The 22,914-nt window shown below is 41.3% G+C and overlaps 1 long non-coding RNA gene across 11 annotated transcripts in view; it reads left to right on the top strand.

Annotated features, from left to right (window-relative positions):
• The window catches only part of LOC147357678 (uncharacterized), a 310,603-nt gene that overhangs the window by 52,438 nt on the left and 235,251 nt on the right, over positions 1–22,914 (top strand). Inside the window, exon 4 of one of the 11 annotated variants that reach the window (XR_015141518.1) lies at positions 4,481–4,796. The exons of the other annotated variants lie outside the window; for them this stretch is intronic. This is a non-coding gene — a long non-coding RNA (uncharacterized LOC147357678). Of the gene's footprint in view, positions 1–4,480; positions 4,797–22,914 lie in introns of those variants that run through there. 11 annotated transcript variants of the gene reach the window in all.

Below are 22,914 nucleotides of genomic sequence, written 5' to 3'. Positions count from 1 at the left end.
CAGATGCTCAATACAAAAGGCAAGTTATAGGGAGTTTAACTGTCTCCCCCAGACACATGCTCAAGTCCCAATCCCTGGTACCTGTGAACGTGACCTTATTTAGAAATAGTCTTTGCAGATACAATCAACTTAAATTCATACTGGATAGTGCAGATGCTAAATTCAATGACTGGGGTTTTATAAGAGAAAGGAGAGGAAGATCTGGATACAGAGATACAGACTCATAGGGAAGAAGGCCCTGCAAAGACAGAGTCAGAGACAGGAGCCATGTGTCTACAAGCCAAGGAATGCAACGGGTTGGTGGCAACCACCAGCAGCAAAGAGAGAGGATGCATTCTTCCAGGGCTTCCAGAAGGGACTGACATAACCGACACCCCGAGTTCAGACTTCGAGCCTCCAGAGATACAAGAGAATGCCTTTCTGTTGTTCTAAGCCATTCAATTGTGGTATTTTGTGTCAGCAGGCCTAGAAAACTGATACACAGATCAAAGCTGAGCTGAATCAGAGGTGGAGTCCCACTGCTTGCTCCTCAGATGCTGCCGTGGATTGTAGACTCCTCAGGAAAAGCTTGAAAGTCCTTGTTTTAAACTTTGTTTCACTAATCTCCAGGTTCTGCCAATGGGCCCCTCAGAGTAGCGGAACCTTGTATCTCTGACTCCAGTGCCTGCATCACCCTGCACAGCGAGCCTTCGACTGTTTCTATAAAGTAGGACGGTGTCTCCGGTAACTACATGTCTTGGGCAGGCCTGAGATTCCCAGAGTTAATCAACCCTCTGAGGACCCCAGCCTGGCCGCTCCCCAGGCCTGGTGAGCACCCCAAAGGCGTGATTATCTGATGGTTCTTGCGCAACTAGTACCGGGCTTTTTGCTTAATTAATCACAGAAATGTTCCTGCCTAACTTCAGACAACAAAATAATGAGCAGGCCTGTGAGAGGTTCAAAGACTGCGGGAAAAACAAGCGCTCCCTAAGGAAAGGGCCCATTGGAACAGGGAGGTCAGGAAAATCTATTAGAACTGCTGCTTGCCTTTTGTTGTATGCCCCCTTTAATATAAATATAATGATAGTGTAAATGTGTGTATATAGAAGATTAACACATATACCACTTGGATTTTAGAACCAGAAAATGTTGAGCGTTGAGAAGGAGCGCAGAGATCAGCTGGGTTAACTTGCTCTTTTTAGAGATGAAGACAATTAGGCCATTGGAGGTTAAGTGACTTGCCCAGGGTCAGGTGGCTGGAGCATGACAGAGCCAGACTCCTAGACTCTAAGATCTCAGAGCCCTAAGCCTGTACAAATGAGGACAGAGGGCCCTGGAGATAGAGGCTGCTTAGAAGCCACAGAGAAACACTAAGCCAGAGAACAGTGGTTAGATAAGAGTGCCCCAGAGTTGGGGCGCAGATGTTGGATAGAGCACAGAGTGGGTCAGGGGGTGGAGGAAATGGTAAGGCATTTGCATGTCAGAGGGTGGAGGTCAGTTGAGAACTTGTAGGACAGTTACAGGGTAGAGGCCAAGTTAATAGCAGTTTAAGGGTCTGAGCATGAGACTTTAGGTGTTCTAAATTTAATGAGGCATAAAATTTACTTTCACGGAGAGCAGGGCAGTTCAAGAGTTGAGGAGACTACATCTGGAATACCAGAAATGGCTGGATCATTATAATAGGAGTAAACGCTGAGGGGTGGAGAGGGGTCCTTTCAGTCGCAGTGGCACTGGAGCAGGAGATGTTAGGCATGCGAACACTGGGGCATGGATGTGTCACATAGAGGGAACAACTTGAGCAGGGCATGGTGGAGCAAAACACTAGAGAGGTAGGGAGACTGGAGGTTCAGATTAACTAGAGCAGGAGGTACATGATGGCAGCTTCAGGTCTGTAGGGCCAATTGGAGAAGGCCTTCCCAGTGGCTTGAACTCTGTTTAGAAGGCAGTGGGAAGCCACTGCCTGCCAGCATCATGTTCAGATTGTGCCTCACGCAGGGGTGCCGAGTCTACAGGGCTGCCAGGCCTTCACATCATAGACATAACTTAGGTGAGAGCCTGAGGGAAGGAGCAGACCAGACTCTAGGCCTCTCTGCTGAGTCCTAGAGCAGCAGTGTTGAGCCCCTTCCTGAAATAAACCCACACTGGATCCAAGGCCAAGAACGTATTCATTAGCACTCACATGTGTTTGAGGCTGTGGCCTAGGCTGATCTTTCTCTAGATGTCCCTGACGGTTGCTTCTCAAGCCTAGTGTCCTATGGAGGCCTGATCCATGCCCGTCTCTCCACTATGTAGAGTTGCATAGAGTGTTAGGATTACACAATGATCTACTTTTTTTCTTTTTAACTTAAATGGTGCCTTTGCCAATAACATAGTTGAGGACAGTCCAGCTTATGACAGCTGTATGCAGGACGAATTAGAGGTGGGACAGCTTAAAGTAGTGAGCTGAGCAAGGAAATGATGGTAGCAATTCAGAAGGCTGCTGGTGAGGCCAGAGTATGAGGTGGTAGGGAACAGAGGGGACAGGAGTCTTAAATGCAGAGCAGAGTCAATCACAGCCTTCATACCTACCCAGATATTCTTGCCTGGGTTCCACATGTGATCTCACCTCACACATCTCCCTTCTCTGCTTCATTCACATGTTGAACCAACAGAACAACTCCCTGGACACACACTTCATCTATGTGAGGTTTTGAGTGTTTGAGGAAAAACTACCTACAAGAAAGATTAGGCATGGGGTCCAAACCGTATACTATTTTAACTGTAAAATCATAAAATGTTTAGAAGGAGGATGATCTCACCCCATTAGGAGTGTGTGGTGCGGTAAGATGCACAGTAAGAATGTGTGGTGAAGTAAGATGAGAAGGAAGAACTATCTCTTCCTCCTCGTGGGGTGCAAAGTCACTGGACAGAGTCCGTATTTGGGGAAACAGGCACTCCCAGCAGATGGGTCAAGAGTGACCTGGTTGGGAATATAACAGGATCGGGTGCCAACAAACACATGTGTCTATGAGGCAAAAAACTGCTGCTCTTGAGAAACAGGCAGAGACTAGACAGCATAACCCAAAGGTTGCACCTGTGCCCTAGTAGGAACCATGGACTAGGAGGATAGGTAGGTGTGTGGTAAAGGAAGGCTTACTTTAAACTGTGAGGCTGGTGGTCAGTGAATGAATGCTGGTGTGTCCAAGCCTTGCCGTTGGAACGAGAGACTGAAGGACCTGGCATTGTTCCTGGTAAGCCACTAGTTAGCAGTGTCAATGCCAATCTCTTCGGATCTGAGCTTCTACCATTTAAAAACGAGGCTCTAGGATTTTCCTGGAGGTCCAGTGGTTAAGACTCCACACTGCAGAGGGCGTGAGTTTGATCCCTGGTCAGGGAACTAAGATCCCACATGCTGTACCATGTGGCCAAAAAGTTTATTTAAAAATGAGGCTTCGAAATGACTTTAGGTAATATCTAAAGCCCCTTTCAGCTCTGAAAGAATGATTTTTAATTTTCAAGCATAAGGCAACTCTTAAATGTTTCTGTGATTATTATTCTAAAATAATATGTCTATATCTAAAAAGTTTCTGTAAGTAGATCTTGTGCTTATCTAATCTAGCTCAATCACTATCTCAATTACTCTTCACAAGTCCAACTGCTGGGCTCAATAAACAAGTGCCAAATGAATAAATGAATAAAAACATCGAGTGGCAGGCTGTCTCAGGTCTTGGCATTTGAAGCTCTTTTGAAGGATCAGCTATCCGGGAGGGACAGGCTTTGTGCTCCTGCTGTCTCAGGTGCTGGAGTGATGCAGCCAGAGGGTAGCTGGAGTACACAATGCGTGGGCCCCTCTAGGCCCAGCTGAATGCTTGTTACAGCAGCAGCTCCCAAGTAAATCAGAGAGGTGACAGAAGACATGAAGAGGATGCTGTTGAGTGCATGTGTATCTGCTTTTGCTCTGGCCTCAGGACCCCTTGTGTGTGCGTGTGTGTGCTAATCTGCTTCAGTCGTGTCTGACTCTTTGCGGCCCCATGGACTGTAGCCCGCCAGGCTCTTCTGTCCGTGGATTTCTCCAGGCATGAATACTGGACACCTTGCTATTTGCCAAATCTTTAAGTAGCCTTTTCTGAAAGCAAAATTGAACTGGAACTAAAACCCTCCAGGAGATGCCTTGCCTCTGCATCCCTGACCTCATACACTTCATCAGGAACCTTCTTTGCCAGGAAGGAACAATAGGGACCACTGTGCCTTCTCCTCCCAGGCCCCAGGTGGCCCTCTGAAGAAAGCCCCAGGTCATGGTGTTGCAGCCTTGTGAAGGTGGGGAGAAAGAAAATGGCTCCCAGAGCAGATATCAGTTACCTGACTCTCAGAAAGATTTTAGCAGCTTCTCTCCCATTTCTCTCCAGGACTGTGGGAGGGAGCGGGGCTGGGGTTGCCTGGCCAAAGTACTACATTCAGGCAATTGTTTTCGGGGAGGCACAGGGATAAGGCTTATGAAGTGATAATGGTTTTCTCATCATAGGGTGGAGAAGCCTGGCTCTGGGCCTGAGTTCCCTGCAAGGTACTGGAGCTGGTGTTTATAAACCTGTCCCTTCAGTACTTGGAAGACATCCCATACTTGTCTGGGAGAATCCTGGACACCTCATCTCTCAGAGGACATCTGCAAAGCAACTTCCACTTTACTGAAGATTCTTTAAGCAGTTTACTCATCCTGGATATTTAGAGGCATTTAAAGAGTGAAAGAGGAGAAAGATATAAGCCTCCAGACACTGATGAGACACTTTCCATACCTTGACAGCTATAGATTAGAATAAAGCGTGGCTCTGGTCATTGTCCCATCCTCCTGCTCAGGGTCTTTACTGCTATGGTTAGCCTACAGATAAAGGTGCTATGGGGCAAATAGTTGTGGAGCATTGTTTAAAGGAGTATTAAGATGTCCCCTTTTTGAGGGAGCAGGTGGGCCCAGACTGGACACTTATCAGTGGATCAGGTTAGAGGTGTGAGTCCCAGGGAGCCCAAGGAGAGACATTCTACTTGAGGAACTATTGCATAACGCTGGAGGAGAAGCCAAACAAGGAACAAAATCCAAGTTCTAAGGGCCAAGTAGTTAGAGCTATGACTTACTCAACTGATGGACCTGGACTGGAGTGAAGGGCAGTCTGTGAACCAGCAGAGATTCCTGATGAGTGCCGTACACACTGTGGGAGAGACTTAGAGGCCAATGGATGTGTCCATTTGGCTAAAATCCACTAGGTCAAATGGGACACACACGATGGGATCATAGTGGGTGAGGAAAAGAGATTTTGAGTGATAATCCCAGATGTATCCCACTGCACTTGGGGACTTGGTCAAGTGACCACAGTCCCTTTCTATACAATTAGGAGATTAGAAAGATGGACATATAGGGTACTTCCAGCACCTACAATGGGGTCGCTGAGTCTTTAGACATGAGTCTTTTTGAACTTACTCCTACATTTAATTTCTTTGAGTTCCAACAGCACTTTTTTTCTGTTAAATTCCTGACTTGGGGCCTCTGTCCTGAGTAAACAAAACAAAACATTAAACAAAAATAATCCTGGACCTCAAGAAATGGCTATGTTGCTGTGAGGAGCAGAACAATATCTCCCGTCATTTAGAGGCATTTTAGAGTTTGAAATGCATCTGAAGTACAGAGAGGACTCACTCTTGGAGCTGGAGACCCTGTGACCCCTCAGGGATACTGAGACAAAAATACAAAACCTTGGAGGACACAAGAGAAGTACCTTACCAGGGCAGATGTGGCAATAGGGAGAGGGGGCCCTGGCAATTGTATAGGTTGGAGAAGCCAACTTGTAGCCCCTAAACCAGTGCAAAGCCCTATTTGGAAGATGAGCCAGGTCTGAAAATGGGAGCAGGTCAGAAGCTAGGAAGGTGTGGAGCAGCATAAACTAAAAAGGAGAAAGGTGGTCTAGGTCTTAGCAAGTAGTTCAGACCTAAGACAAACAGTGCCAGTGCTGGGACCTAGGCAGTGGTACAGGGTGATACACAAGACCAGGCAGAGGTGAGAGAAGAGGTTGCCTCTTGAGGAGCCTGCACATCTCCTAGCTTGGTCTTTTAGTAAGCTAACCATGGCTGGGATAGCGGAGTCCCTCCCTCTATCCAGTCTGGATTGGTGTGATTTGGGAGGGCAGAGATGGAGTCACATTTGCTGTGATTTGAGTACAGCTGGAGAATAATCTCTCCATTTTCTGTAATGTTTTGTCTTCAGGTTGAGCATGTGCCCTTGGTCTCACTCAGATCTGTCTCATCCTATCGTTTGTTAGCCTGTCCCATTGCATTTCTGTCTATTAGGGTCCCTTCCTTCCATTTTGGCTCTCTTTGCCAATGATACAACACTGATGCCAAGGTCAGGTACTCCTCCTCCCAACCAGGACTGCCCATCTAACAACTCAAAGTAGGCCCATGGAATCCATGTTTAAATGCTAACATACCTATAGAACCTGGAGTAGGAAATGGTAATCCCCTCCAATATTATTGCCTGGGAAATCCCATGGACAGAGGAGCCTGGTAGGTTACAGTCTATGGGGTCACAAAGAGTCGGGCATGACTGATCACACAAACACCTATAGAAAGGAGGAGGAACCTGGTACTTCAAATGCATCCTTCTCAATTTTATACCCATTAAAGTCCTAAAGAATGAAAATTACTACTTTCTAAATAGTAGACTATATTGTAAGAGATTTACATGCCTAACATTTACTCTCCCCAATATCTCTATGAGATAGGAGCAGTTAATATATCAATTTTACAGCTGAAGAAACTGAAGCTTAGAAATGTAAAGTAACTTGCTTAAAGTTACACAATGTTGAATGAAAATACAACCTCTCAGTTTCCAAAATTAATCTTCTCATTCAGAGAGCTTAAGTGTTTGCCTGTGATCACACAGCTAAGAATTGAGATGCAATGAAAAGCCTTTGCTCTCTTCTGGGCAACAAGGGAATGTCTGTCCTCCTGCAATGCTATCTATTGGTGGGAGGTGGAAGAGGAGATATCACTGACCCTGGGATGGATCTCTTGTCTCAGGCATGGGGTACTAAGGAGTCTCAAATGGGCAGGTCCACAATCTGTAAGTCTGCAGAGCTCAGAGCATGACTGAGCAGATCTCCCTTAGGTTCTCTGCATGGTATCATGCCTGTCCCTGCTGGACCTGCCAGTATTTCTGCATCTGACCAAGCCTGGATGCCCAACCTTGAGCCCAGTGAGTCCTTGTCCTCTGACCATGACCCTCGTGCTTGCCTGTGTGTTTTTGATGATATCTGCTTTTCGTATTATCCTGCTCTGTTGCTGCAGTTGGGGCCGCCTCACTACCCTCCACTCTCTTCCACTTTCTGCAGATGCTCACTCTTTTGTTTTGGCCTCACTGTGTGTGTGTGTCTCCTGCTGTGAGTGCCTTAAAAAAAACTTAATTGATATTAAAAAATTAAAACTTGGTGAGGAAGGTGGAGATAGATAATTTATCTAGGGTTGCATATTCAAAAATGAGCATGTAATTACTGTTTTAAAGTAAGATGTCAGGAGGCAAGATTGATTTAAACCTGACATCTGTTTACACACAGTGAGCTGTCATTAGATACCTTTGCAGGGTCAGAAGAGCTATGTTCTGAGGCCATGACAACTTAGCTTGGTTACGGAAATGTAACTTCCTGTGTTTCTGCAAGGAGGCAGCAGGATACCTTCCAAATGCTGCACTCTCTCTCTTTCAATCAACCAACATATTCCACACACCTACTACATGCTTGATACTGTCCTAAGCACATGTTGATAAAACAGGCAGTCTGAGGTAGTGGGAAAGAATGCGACAAAGAGGTTAAAAACATGGACTTTGGAGAAAGAAAGATCTGATTGTGATTCCTAGCCGGCACATTAAGTCAACTCTCTCAGCCTCAATTTTCTTTTTCCAAAGGCGGAGATCATTATAACATTGCCCTCCCAGGGCAGCTGTAGATTAAAGTGTCACAGATTCAGAGTACTTAGCCTGGGACCAGACAAAAGTAGATGATGAATAAATGGGTATTATTAACATCAGACAGGACTCTGACATCAGAGTACTTGGGATCTTGTTAAGGAGAGATCCACTCACTACACAATCCAGAGGAGGTTGTGTGAACTTCATATGCAGTAGGCGTTACGTGGAAAGAAGTATCAGCTTCCTAGGAGGGTGTAGGAAGATGTCAAGGATGAGGGGAGGCTGGAGCGGGGCCCTCAGTAAGCTTCTGTGCAAGAGCAAAATGGCACTTACGGGAAGTAGGATGTAAGACATCTGCCTGCAATGCCTTTCTCAAGCATGTTCTCCATGAAAATTCTTAATTTGGCTGAAGTGAGTCCTTCTTAAAGGAAACTTCCCAGTCTCTCATTCAGTCCTCAGTGGGCCTGTCTTTATTTTCATTAGATAAGCCTCACTGTATGTTAGCCCTTCATTGATTCCCATTGTTCTATATTTTAGTTGTTATTGTTTGTCTCCTGTGGGTATCTTTTCTTCTTTTCCTTTCTTCAAGTATTTATATTTTAAAATCAAAGTTATACATGTACGTACTTTAAAAAGCCAAGTATGTCTGCATGGTGTGTTATGTAAAAGAGTGTTTTTTCACACCTTCCTATTGTTTCCCCCACCCCTCCAGAGGCAACCCTTTCTCCTCTTTTAGCTCATCATGTTGGCATTGACTTCCCTTCCTCTAAAAAACATGGTTGTATTGCCTCCTCTTGATTAGCCAGTTTTGTCATTATTCCTTGACTTCCCCCTGTGCTGTGTGGAAGGTGAGATTTACCTTTCTTTCTCCCCGAGTCCCACCACTATACACATAGTTATACCTACCTCCTGCCCTCCCCATCCTTCCAGAATAGCTTATCATAACTTTGATTAGATAAATATCTTGTGTTTAAAATATTATGACTATGTATGACTGTGAATTTTTTGTATCAACTTGACTAGGGTGTGGGCTAGGCGGCTCAGTGATAAAGAATCTGCCTGCTAATGCAGGAGACATAAGAGATGCGAGTTTGATCCCTGGGTCAGGAAGATCCCATGGAGAAGGAAATGGCAACCCACTCCGGTATTCTTGCCTGGGAAATCCCATGGACAGAGGAGCCTGGCAGGCTACAGTCCATGGGGTTGCAAAGAGTCAGACACAACTTAGCAACTGAGCATGCATGCATAGCTAGGGTGTAGTACCCAAATCTTTGGTAAACACAAGTCTAGATGTCACTAAACAGGCATTTTTTAAGATAAAATTGGCATTTAAATAAGTAGACTTTATGTAAAACATATGCCATCACTGGTGTGGTTGGGCCTCATCTGACCACTTGAAGGTCTTAAGAGTAAAAGACCTTGATGTGATGTCCCCTAAGGAGAAGGGATTTCTGTCTCCAGGTTGCCTTTGGACTCAGGCTGCAGCTTCACCTCTTTGTTGGGTCTCCAGCCTGCTGGCCTGCCCTGCAGATTTTCGACTTGCCAAGCCCCACAGTCATGTGAGCCAATTCCTTAAAATCAATCTCTCTCTCTTTCCATTATATGTATATGTACATGTACATGCATATCTATGGGCTTCCCAAGAGGAGCTAGTGGTAAAGAACCCACCTGCCAATGCAGGAGACATAAGAGATGCCAGTTAGATCCCAGGTTGGGAAGATCCCCTGGAGGAGGGCACTGCAACCCACTCCAGTATTCTTGGCTAGAAAATCCCATGGACAGAGGAGCCTGGAGGGCTATGGTCCATAGGGTCACAAAGAGTCAGAACAACTGAAGCCACTTAGTGCGCATGCATGTGTGTATCTATGTCTATTGTAAATAGATATAGTTATACCTATTGGTTCTGTTTATATATGTATAAATAGGTATAGATTTACCTCTTGGTTCTCCCACTGGTTCTGTTTCTCTGTAGAACACTAGCTAATATAATATGCAAACCATATTCACAGCTGAGCCAAGGAAATAAACAATCACTTTTCTGTTTCTTCCTAACTTCTTTTTTTTCCAGAAGGAAGAGTTGTCTTATTTTGTTGTTGTTGTTTGCTTAGTTTTCCATTTACTCATCACTAATTCAGTCCCAATTTTGACTGATTGTCTAAATCTCCTCTGGAAATAGGAAAATGCATGAAGTTTTCTCTTGATTTCATCTCCCTGATGTAGTCTCTATCAGAGAGATGGCTTCATGGACAATTGGGCATTGGCACAGGACCTTCTTCTTGGTTTAATGCTGTTATTTTCACCTTTAAATTCTTAATACATTTTAAATAAAGAGTCCCATATTTTCACTTTGCCCTGTGCCCTCCAAATCATGTAGTCATTCATGTCTACCAGAGTTTTCTAGTTAGTTCTGATCTAGACAAGTGTTCAGCAGTCATCCTTGTATTGCCTAGGTATCTCCCTTTACCAGTTACAGGGAGTACTTGCATCCAATATTGCTCTCCTGTTCCTTTATCAAAATATAAGTGTCTTGAAAGTAGATCCATGCTTTACTCTTTTTTTATTCCCGCACACCTAACAAAGTGTCTCAAGAATAGGGAGTTCACACACACACACACACACACACACACACACACACACAATCAAGATGAAATATTTAAAGAAAATAGGAGTGGGATGTAGTAAGACTTTCAAGGAAGGAAAAAGCAGCGTGACTGTATCAGACAAGGGTATATTGGAACCAATGGGAAATGATGTTGAAAATGATGTGGGAGCCAAATTGCAGAGAGGCTTGAATGCCAGCTTGGAATTTTCTATAGACTTGCTGGCCCCCAAGGACTTACTTCCCCATCTAATGACATCTGATACGTGTAGTTAGAGAAACTCCAGCTGGGTAGAATTTCACACTTTCCTTTTCTTGGCACTGAAATAGGTGAATGGAGTAGGATAGGTGGGGGAAAGCCGAGCGAGTGAAAAAGGGGAGCCCAGGAGAGAGTGTTTCCTGTGAATTTTAAAACCCAGCCTAGTACAGAAGCATAAGAAAAACCATTAGAACTCTGGAAGATAGCCAGGGTGGTCTGGATAAAGCTCCATCTAGGCAGAACAGCACCAAACTGGCAGCCTTGTTATCACTAAATTCACAGGATTAAAGGCCAGCAATCATTAGCACCTCATAGGTGCCTCTGATCCTTATGGCACCCAACACCAAGAAAATTGGGCTTTCCCTATGGAAATTTTCACACTGTGATGACTGTTTCTGGTAAATATGAAGATTAGCGGGCTAATGGGGACCTCTTGCTGTTTGAACTTCAGCCACAACTTGTGTGATACGGAATCCTTAAGCTTTCTCCACATGTACGAAGAAATGAAAGAACCTTTCAGAATCCCTGGCAATATTTTTTCGAAAAGGCATATCAGGATTCTAAAAAAAAGACAGTTACAAGGTTTTGAAAAGAACTTAACTGATACCTGAGAGAAATGCATAGATTTTCCATTCCAAAACATGTGGAAAAACATTCATTATAGCACTAACTAACACCCAAAATCTGGAAACAAGACAAAAGTATATCAACAGTAGAAATGATAAATAAATTGTGGTTTTATTCATACAATGGGATATATAGAGTATAGAAATGAGTAAACCACAACATACAGTAACGTGAAGTAATCTCACAAGCATAATATTGTACAACAGAAACCAAAATGTACATATTATATGGTTTCACTCATGTAAAGAAACATGTCTCTTCAGATCCTTTGCCCACTTTTGAATTATTTGTGTTTATTTTTTTTTACTATTGAGTTGTGTGAATTCCATGAATATTTTGGATATCAACTCCTTATGCAATATATATTTGTAAATATTTTCTTCTGTTCCATAGGCTGTCTTTTTCTTTTGTTGGTGGTTTTCTTTGCTGTGCAGAATTTTTTTTGTTTAGTTTTAAGTTATTTTTGTTTTTGTTGCCTTCGCCTTTGCTGAGCTGAAAGTCACTCAGTCGTGTCCAACTCTTTGTGACCCCATGGACTATAGTCCATGGAATTCTCCAGGCCAGAATACTGGAGTGGGTAGCTGTTCTCTTCTCCAGGGGATCTTCCCAACCCAGGGATCAAACCCAGGTTTCCCTCTTTGCAGGTGGATTCTTTACCTGCTGAGCCACCAGGGAAGCCCTTGCTTTCAAAGTCAAATCCAGCAAAGCATTGCCAAAATCAATATAAAGGTGATCATTCCCTATATTTTATTTTAGGAGTTTTATAGTTTACAGGTCTTATATTCAAGTTCACAATCCATTTTAAGTTGATTTTTGTGTGCAGTATAAGACAGGGGTCCTGTTTCATTTTTTTTGCCTATGGCAGTCCAGTTTTATCAATACCATTTATTGAAGAACCTGTCCTTTCCCCATTATATATTTTCAGCTTCTTTGTCAAATTGGCAACCTATGGGTTTATTTCTGGGCTTTCTATTATCTTCCATTGATCTTTGTGTCTGTTTTTATGCTAGTGCCATGTTGTTTTGGTTACTGTAGGTTTGTAATATAGTTTGAAATCAAGAAGTGGGATGTCTCCAAATTTGTTCTTCTTTTCCAAGATTGCTTTGGCTCTTTGAGGTCTTTTGTGGTTCCACACAAGTTTTAGGATTGTTTTTTCTATTTTCATAAACAATGCCATTGGAATTTTGAGGGAGATCCCATTGAATTTGTAGATTGCTCTGGGTAGAGTGAACATTTTTTAACAATATTACTCCTTTTAATCTACAATGCAGAATATCTTTTTGTATTTATATCTCTCAATTTCTTTCATTGATGTTTTATGGTTCTTGGTTTACAGGTTTTATTCTTTGTGATTCTAATGTAAATAGAGTTGTTTTCTTAATTTCTCTTTCCTATAGTTCACTGTTGGTCTGTAGAAATGATACTGATTTTTATATTTTGCAAATACAAAGACTTTTGTATTTTGCAACCTTACTGAAATTGTTTATTCTACCAGTTTTTTGGTGGAGTCTTTAGGATTTTCTATATATAATATGTCACCTATAAAGAGAGACAATTTTACTTCTTCCTTTCTAATTTGAATTTCTCTTATTTGTTTTGGTTATTTGTTTGGTTCAGTCAGCTAGGAAATAATTAGAGGTTAGGATGAAAGTTTTTGAATATAAAATATTTACTCAATATACAAGTGTTTAACATATTAGGACTTTTTCTCAAAGATAACTTAGATAATGTATGTATGCATTTATATATGTATCTCAAAGATAACTTAGATAATGTATGTATGCATTTATATATATATAAAATATAGCTAATGCTATAATTTTAGTTAAGCAAGTCTGAAGTCAGATGGACTTGGAATAAATCACTGAACATATCTCTTGGGGGATAGCCATAGCAAGTACTCACACACTTAATTAAGAACTTCTGCTTTGTTTGCTAAAGTTATGTAGAACCTATGAACATAAACCCCATTGGCTTTCAGATGTAGGTGATTTGGGGGCTCTTCCGTTGGGTGGCAGACTTAAAAGTTGGGGCGCTAGATATGTGGTCCAAACCCTTCCCTCCTTAGGAAGAAGTTGGGAGCTTGGAGTTCCTGGTTGTATGACACTATGATGGGTATGGGGTTTATGGTGAGAATGTCTCAGACTTTCCTACCTGTTTCAATATGGCTTAATGTATAAGAGTCCCTACTTGCTGTATACGAGTCACTCAACTAGTTTCTGGCTTTTTTTCCCAAGGGAATTGCTCCAAGACTACTTGAATATTTGGTACATCCATGGGAGGAGTAAAATTCAGGTTTCTCCTATGTTGCATCTTGGTTGATTCCCTGGGCTTTCTGTTACAGCACCTGGGAAGATATTGGTGTCATTTACTGATTGGAATATACTGTGCAAGGAGTGGGTTTTAGGCAAGGATATATGGAAAACAAAATTGAGAGGGGAAGAAAATGACAAGTTCAAAGCAATTGATTTGGTTATTCCATTTTACTAACGTTAAAATTAAGATGTCTATTGGATAGCAATAGGTAATTGGAGATTTTTCTTTCTAATTCTGCTCCCGACTCTCATGATCATGAACTGGATCTCTATCTCTAAATCAATTATAGTGGCTGAATGATTAGAATATATCATATTTTAAAAACAAGCTTCTGGAGCTCTGCTGCCTAGGTTCAAATTCTGGCTCTGCTGTGTGAGCTTAGACAAGTCACTTCTCTGTTATTTTGTTTCCTCATTTGCAAAATGAAGATAAAATAATACCTATCTTATATGTTTGTTTTGAGGCTTAATACCTAAACCCACTAGAACATTTCCTGATATATTTAGTGCTAAGTAATGGTCAGTAATTATATTGTTATTTTACTCTCTTGAGTTTTCCATAGTGTCAAATGTGGCCTTAGAAGCAAAGAGTGATCACAGAGTGAAGCCAAGAATTATTTATTGGATTTTTCAATGACCATAAGTGCCACTGAACAGGAATGAAGTAGGAGCCAAGAATTTGCAGCCAAGAATTTGAAAACAAGAAAGTTTGTGAGGTAGCAGAACTCAAAACTTTGACAGGAGAATAGCAATTGTCTGAGCTCCTGGGTGTATGGATAGTACGTATATAAAAGTACATGTAAGAAGCTATCGTTCACTCTCATCAGTAATAGATGATACACTACTATTCATTTTCTGCATGCATATGTGCTTAGTTGCTAAGTCATGTCCAACTCTCTGCAACCCCATGGACTTTAACCCTCCAGGATCCTCTGTTCATGGGATTTTCCAGGCAAGAATACTGGAGTGGGTTGTCATTTCCTCCTCCAGGGAATCTTCCCAACCTGGGGATCAAACCTGCATCTCCTGCACTGGCAGGCAGATTCTTTACCACTGAGCCATCACCTGGAAAGCCCCATTCACTTTTCTAACCATTATCTGATTAAATTTTTCCAATAACCCTGAAACTCAGGTATTATTATTTCAAGTTATAATGAAGAAAACAAACTTCAAAGAGGTGAAGTCAATTTCTAAGATCAAGCAGTTGGTACATGGGGAATAAAGTTGAGGTATAGACCTAGCTCTGAGGCCCACAAACAACCAGAATTCTCCACTAGTCTGCTTCCCATAGTGCTGAGAGCTGAGCATTATGGGTATTATCCTTCCCCTTATTAGGAGAGGTGCCAGACCACGTCCCCAAATAGTTTTGGGTAAAAACATACAAATAACTTGGATTCTAATGATAAAATAAGCATTTATAGCGATTGGGCTTCCTTAGTGGCTCAGCCCATAAAGAATCTGCCTGCAGTGCAGGAGACTGCTTGCAGTGTAGGAGACCACTTGCAATATAGGAGACCTGGGTTCAATCCCTGAGTCAGGAAGATCCCCTGGAGAAAGAAATGGAAAACCACTCCAGTATTCTTGCCTGGAAAATTCCATGGACAGAGCCTGCCTGGCAGGAGCCTGGCTCCTCTGTCCTGGCAAGTTACAGGGTCCATCGGGTCACAGAAGAGTCAGACACGACTTAGTGACTAAATTCACATAGCAATTATTCAATGTATTGAGAGGAAAAACCCTCATCACTTCAGAAAGCTCTGAGTGTGTACCTCCAGGATAAGAGATTGGCCCCAAGCAGGCCACAGCAGCACCTGGAGGGCATTCTAACCTGATACTTCCCCTCAACTCTCCCCACTCCCCAACATACATCTGTCATATGGTAGGAATTCGGTTCCAAAGCCTTGGTGTTTTAGACTCAAGTTCCCTCTTCTCTTGCAGGGCTACACTTCTAAAATAACTCCTTGTTCACCATCATTGAAAACTTCTCTCTTCCAACCCCCATTTCTCCTTCTTTATTAGGAACTAAAGAAGTTGTGTGATTGTTGCTACAGTTTCTGGACAACCAAGGATTTGTCTACTTTTCTTCTTGATGGACAGTTTCCATCTTGAAAGTGAAAGTGAAAGGGTTTCCCTGGTGGCTCAGAGGGTAAAGAATCTGTCTGGAGACCCTGGGTTCAGTCCCTGGATTGGGAAGATCCTCTGGGGAAGGGAATGGTTACCCACTCCAGTATTCTTTCCTGGAACATTATGGAATTCTCTCCCCTTATGGACAGAGGAGCCTGGCAGGTTATAGTCCATGGGATCCCAAAGAGTGGACACAACTGAGCGACTAACACTTTCACTTTCAAAGAAGTTGTGTGATTGTTACTATAGTTTCTGGACAACCAGGGACTTGTCTAATTTATTTCTTGGTGGACAGTTTCCATCTTAGATGTTTATGTATATGGGTCTTTAATAGCATACTTGTTTATGGGAGAAGAGTAGGTAGAACAAATCAAATTTGGGCCTTTTAGTCCTGTTCTTTTGGTAGAAAGCACTTGATTGTCCAAGAGTTGAAAATCCTCTAGTCCCCAATGTCCAAGTGACAGTGACAGCAGTAGATTCTTCACTAAGTTCTTATGGAGCTCTTGTTTCTTTATTTTACAAAACTCTCATCATTATGCCAGCTGATTCATTCTCATATTTATTCTCATTCTTCCCCTCCCTCTCTCTACCTCTCTTTTTTAGGGCATCATCAACTTCCCAGAAAACAGCACAGTGTAATTCAGAAGCCTAAATTGTTAAGATTCACTGTATGGTACAGAGTTGCCAATTTATGTTTTCTAAAGGAAAGAACAAAAATTATTAAAGAATTATCCAGCTTTGTTGAGACCTGAGCAATTAGTTTCTTCAGTGTTGCAGAGCCACTTAAAGCATCCACTGCTTATTTGCAGAATTAAAAAGCTTTGGCTATTATTTCTTGTTTAACAAACTTTGACCACACTCAGACTGGGAGCTCCATACAAAAGATGTACAGGCCTGAAAAAAAAATTTAAAAAAAAAAACTGATTAAATTTTAACCAGCTGCTGGGCAGATAGTTTGCCTGAGGCACATTTGTCAGTTTCAAAGGGTCTTTTTATTAATTTTGCATTTTGTATTTTGTTAGTGGAAAGAGCTCCCTCTTTGGGGACTGCCAAAAGCTATAGGCTGCGAATCTTCAAGCAGCCCAAGGACGCTTCTGAGAATGCCAAGTAGATTTGGATTCCCGAGCAATCCCCATTACAGGAGCTTTATCAGTCCTAAAAATATATTAACTTTAGGGGTGAGCTATTTGAATTAATGTTACAGGATCCCTACTGATTCTGCTTTGGTTAACATGAATCCTGCTATTTGCCTGAAAGACTATGAATGACCTTAGCTGTGTGAACTTGAGCAATTTGCTTGACCTCTCTGAGACTCAGGTCTTTGGTCTATTAAATAATGGGGTGAGAAGCTTATCTCTGTGGTCCGTGCAGCACTGAATTAGCTGGTTTATTAGTGGATGGGGAGTTCTGACACAATAAAACTCTTGTGTTTTTCTTTCATGATAATTATATTATTAGTAGTAACCTGAATTTATTAAAATGTTTGTATGCCCACTTCTGTGTTCAGCACTTTACATACATTTTGTACTTATTTTTTCACAGAAAACTTCTGAAACTGGTACCATCATTATTCTCTTTTACAGGTGAGACATCTTAGGGTACAAGAGATTAAGAAATTTACCAAAATTTAAATAATAAATGGCTGAGCCAGGATTTGAAAATAAGCCTCCTTGATTCCAGAAGTTGGTATTAAATAAGTTTATTTTTTGGCTCTGAATGTAAAGGATCAGCTTCTGTTTCTGGGCTTGAAATATGCTCTAACTTCATACAAATATTTCCAAATTTCACATTCACCTGGCATTGGATGTGGTGAAAATATTATGCCATACTCAAAAGCTGTCCTGCAAGATTCGGACAGGCCTCTCCTTGGTTAGGCAACTCTAGGCTGAAGGGGACCGCCTGCAGCAGAGAGACAATTTGTGAAAAGGAGGCAAAACTCAGGGGTTAAATGGAAAATACAAACCTCTTCTGTGATGCTGGGAATTTCATAAGTTCTACTCAGAACTACTCAGGCATCTTCAAACGGCATTAAATACAAAGTAGAAAAGTCTACCCTTAGGCTAGAATTTGTAGACGACTTACCTGCAGCAGAATAGGCTAAATTTCTGCCTGAAGACAAAGAATCAGGGCATATATTTACAAACAGAAGGAAAAAGCAATACACGTATATATAAATTTTTTTGAATGTATATTTCTTTTTTGTATTATAGCTTTATGTATATATATATATGTGTGTGTGTGTATGTATATATATATGTGTGTGTGTGTGTATATATATATGTGTATATATATATAAAATACATAAATATATTGTTTGACCGGTGATATTTTTTAACTTTTTATCCCAAATCAATACCTGGTGGACTGACTTTTGCATTATTTAATGTCCTTACCTATTAGGACGGACAAGGTACTATCAGCCTCCATGTGATCATACTTCCATGGTCTTTAAATTCCTGCAGAGGATTCTTTTACTTCATCTCCAAAAGCAAATCCTCTGAGGTATGCTGTCCTACCACAAATGTGGCTTTTTTACTTGCTGTTCCTCTAGCTTGGGTTCTTCAATCATGATGACAATCTATTGATTAAAAATTTGAGGTGAGGAGGCAAATTGCACAAAGCTCTTCTGTGATACTTGGGGTGGAGTGGGCCATGTCCCAAAGGGGCTTGTTTGATTCTTTTTAACTAAACTCTCCTGGCCTGGCTTTCTGCAGTAATACTTGGCTCTGCTATTCAGTGTATTATAACTAACAAAGTGGAATGTTTGCTTGAACTGGCCCAGGAGCCCTAAAGAACTTCCACAGCAATGTTAGTTAATGAAAGAGAAACACATACATTTGTAATAACATTTAAAAGTTATTTCATTTAGTAAATGCTTAAAGACTTAAAAAAAAAAACTTAGAAAAGGAAACAAAATATATTGGACAATCACAAAAATGTAGGATTTTAGGCTCAGGAAAATGACGTAGTTTACACAAGATTATATGGAAAAATATACTGAAACTTAGAGTCCAGTTTGTCATTCTTGACTGAATGCTCTTTTCACTGCACCTGCAGTTCCCTAAAGTTCCAATTTCATTAGTATCTTGAGTCTATTATATAATAGTAGATTAATATACATTTAGAATTTCTATGTCGTCACAGTGAGTTAAGACTTTATCTTAAGTAGTGATCGATGGTAATACTTACATATCTAACAATGCTTCTAGTATGTGCATTTTTGCTGAGTAACAAATAAACCCCACAATTAAAATAAGACCTATTTATTATCTCAGTTTCTATGAGCCAGGATCTGGGCATGGCTTTGCCACATCCATGCTTTATAGTCTCTCACATGGCTGCTATCACAATGTCAGACCAGGGTTATTTTGAAGGTCAGTCTGTGGTTGTCAATAGCATTCAGTTGATTCCTCATGGGAAGTTGGATGAGGGTGTCAGTTACTCACTGGTAGGATTGCTCCCAGTTCCTTGCCATACAGGCCCCTCCAAGATGGCAGCTTGTTTCCTCAAGGTAGGCAAGCCAGCAAAGGATGGAAAGTTTGTTAGCTAGACAGAAGTTATAATCTTTATAACGGGATCATGGAGGTGTCTTTGCCTCAATGTTATTCTATTCATTAAAAGCAAGCTACTCAAGGAGAGGAGAGCTACAAGGTTGCAAATACAACAACTCAACAACTGAACAACTCAATTTGAAACACTTTTCTGCTTATTGTCAAGTATTTTAGTTCTCTTTTAAACACAAATTAGATATTATTTTATTGTTATTTTAAATAGAAAAGATTTGCTTATTTTTGTTGTTCAGTCTTTAAGTCATGTCAGGCTTTTTGCAACCCCATGCACTGCAGCACACCAGGCTTTCCTTTCCTTCACTATCTCCTGGAGTTTGCTCAAACAAATGTCCACTGAGTTGATGATGCCATCCAACCATCATTCCCTGTCGCGTCCTTCTCCTCCTGCCCCCAGTCTTTCCTAGCATTAGAGTCTTTTTCAATGAGTGGCCTCTTTGCATCAGGTGGCCAAATCATTGGCGCTTCAGCTTCAGTATCAGTCCTTCCAATGAATATTCAGGACTGATTTCCTTTAGGATTGACTGGTTTGATCTCCTTGATGTCCAAGGGACTCTCAGAATCTTCTCAGCACCACAATTCAAAGGCATCAATTCTTCTTGCTCAGCCTTCTTTATGGTTCAAATCTAACATCTGTACATGATTATTTGGAAAAACCATAGCTTTGACTATATGGACCTTTGTCAGAAAAGAGTTGTCTCTGCTTTTTAATACGCTGTCTAGGTTTATTGTAGCTTTTCTTTCAAGGAGCAAGTCCTTTAATTTTGTGGCTGCAGTCACTATCTACAGTGATTTTGGAGCCCAAGAAAATAAAATCTGCCACTGTTTCCATTTTTTCCCCATCTATTTGCCATGAAGTGATGGAACCAGATCACATGATCTTTGTTTTTTGAATGTTGACTTTTAAGCCAGCTTTTTCACTCTCCTCGTTCACCCTCATCAAGAGGTTCTTTAGTTCCTCTTTGCTTTCTGCCATTAAAGTGGTATCATCTGCATGTCTGAGGTTGTTGATATTTCTCCTGGCAGTCTTGATTCCAGTTTGTGATTTATCCAGCCTGGCATTTTGCATGATGTACTCTGCTTATAAGTTAAATAAGCAGGGTGACAATATATAGCCTTGACATACTTCTTTCCCATTTTGAACCAGTCTGTTGTCCCATGTCCAGTTCTAACTGTTGCTTCTTGACCTGCATACAGTTTTCTCAGGAGGCAGATGGTCTGGTATTCCCTCTCTAAGAATTTTCCAGTTTTTTGTGATCCACACAGTCAAAGGCTTTAGTGTAGTCAATGAAGCAGAAGTAGATGTTTTTATTAAATTCCCTTGCTTTTTCTATGATCTAAGGGATGTTGTTAATTTGATCTCTGGTTCCTCTGCCTTTTCTAAATCCAGCTTGTACATCTGAAAGGTCTTAGTTAAAGTAACATTGAAGCTTAGCTTGAAGAATTTTGAGCATTACCTTGCTAGCATGTGAAATGAGCACAATTGTACAGTAGTTAGAACATTCTTTAGCATTGCCCTTCTTTGGGAATGGAATGAAAACTGACCTTTAACAGTGGCCATTGTTGGGTTTTCCAAATTTGTTGGCATATTGAGTGCAGCACTTTAACAGCATCATCTTTTAGGATCTTTTAGCAATCACCATATCTTATTGGTTTTCAAAATGTCCTTCGGGGATAGTTTTTCTCTTTATTCTGGTACAGTTTTACTTCTTCCTGATTAGGATATATGAACATTTTTTAGAGGTTTTTTAAAAGCGAATGTCTATTGGTGACAAATATTAATATAAGAATCTTTATTTTATCTATATTTTCCAAAGAAAGTTTTAATGCTTAGACAAACCTAAGTTCATGGTTATTTTCCTTTAACACTAATGATACTCTTTTGTCTTTGCTTTGTTGTTGTTCTGTTGCTCAGTGATGTCTGACTCTTTGCGACCCCATGTACTGCAGCACACCAGGCTTCTCTGTCCTTCACTATCTCCCGGAGTTTTTTTAAACTCATGTCCATTGCTTTGGTGATGCCATCCAACCAGCTCAGCCTCTGTTGCCCCCTTCTCCTCTAGCCCTCAATCTTTCCCAGCATCAGGGGCTTTTCCAGTGAATCGGCTCTTTGTATCCGGTGGCCAAAGTATTGGAGCTTCAGCTTCCGCATCAGTTCTTCCAATGAATATTCAGGGTTGATTTCCTTTAGGATTGACTGCTTTGATCTCCTTGCTGTCCAAGGGACTCTCTCAAGAGTTTTCTCCAGCCCCACAGTTCAAAAGCATCAATTCTTCTGTATGGTCCAACTGTCACATTCATACATGCTGCTGCTGCTGCTGCTAAGTCGCTTCAGTCATGTCTGACTCTGTGTAACCCCATAGACGGCAGCCCACCAGGCTCCACCCTCCCTGGGATTCTCCAGGCAAGACTACTGGAGTGGGTTGCCATTTCCTTCTCCAATGCATGAAAGTGAAAAGTGGAAGTGATGTTGCTCAGTCGTGTCCGACTCTTAGCAACGCCATGGACTGCAGCCTACCAGGCTCCTCCGTCCATGGGATTTTCCAGGCAAGAGTACTAGAGTGGGTTGCCATTGCCTTCTCCCATCCATACATGACTACTGGAAAAACCATAGCTTTGACTATATGGACCTTTGTCAAGGTCTTTGTACATCCATCATTTCAGTAAAGGAGTTTATATTTAGTGTGGTGGTTAATTTTATGTGTCAACTAGACTGGGTGATGTTGTGCTCAGATATTTGGTCTAACTTTATCCTGGGAGTTTCTGTGAAGCTGTTTTTGTGTGCTGTTAACATTTAAATTGGTAACATGAGTAAAACAGATTTCCCTTCCTCATGTGGATGAGCACCATCCAATCAGTTGAAGGTACGAGTAGAACAAAAAGACTGACAACCCCCCATGAGCCCGAGAATATTCTTTCTGCCTGGCTGCCTTTTAACTTGGACATTGGTTCTCTTTCTGCCTTCAGACTCAAACTGAAATATCACCTCTTTCTTGTTCTGGAAACTGCCAGCCTATGAAGTATTAGAACTTACACCATTGGCTCTTTTGGATGTCCAGCTTTCAGATTTAGGACTTGTCAACTCCATAATTATGAAAGCCAGTTTCTTATAATAAAATCAATCTTGTTGTCTCTCTCTCTACACATTCATACACACACACATGCACATATAGACACACATACAACCTATTTGTTCTATTTCTCTAGAGAACCTTGACTAGTATAGTCTGTCTGATTATCATTGTGTGTGTGTGTGTGTGAGTGATTTGTCTTTTTCCCTGTTCTCTGGCTGGTTTTGTTTTTTCATTGTTGGCATTCTGCTTTACCTGGTATAAATTTAAAAAAAATCTGTCTTAGTTGTTAAGTTTAGTGCTTTCTGCATCTATTGATTTATGTGTTTGATTAGTTAGGCCTAATTCTCACCCACTTTAAAAATATTTATTTTCCATCATATCTCTATTCTTTTTTCCTGGTACTCTGATTAAACATGTGTTAGACCTTCTCATTCTATCCATCGTATATTT

Source organism: Bos grunniens, chromosome 15 (genome assembly GCF_055505025.1).
Source record: "Bos grunniens cultivar Pamir isolate PY7600 chromosome 15, Bosgru_T2T1.0, whole genome shotgun sequence".
NCBI classification, from domain to species: domain Eukaryota; kingdom Metazoa; phylum Chordata; class Mammalia; order Artiodactyla; family Bovidae; genus Bos; species Bos grunniens.
Note: the sequence above shows the minus strand (reverse complement) of the source record. Positions and strands in the feature narration are given on the sequence as shown.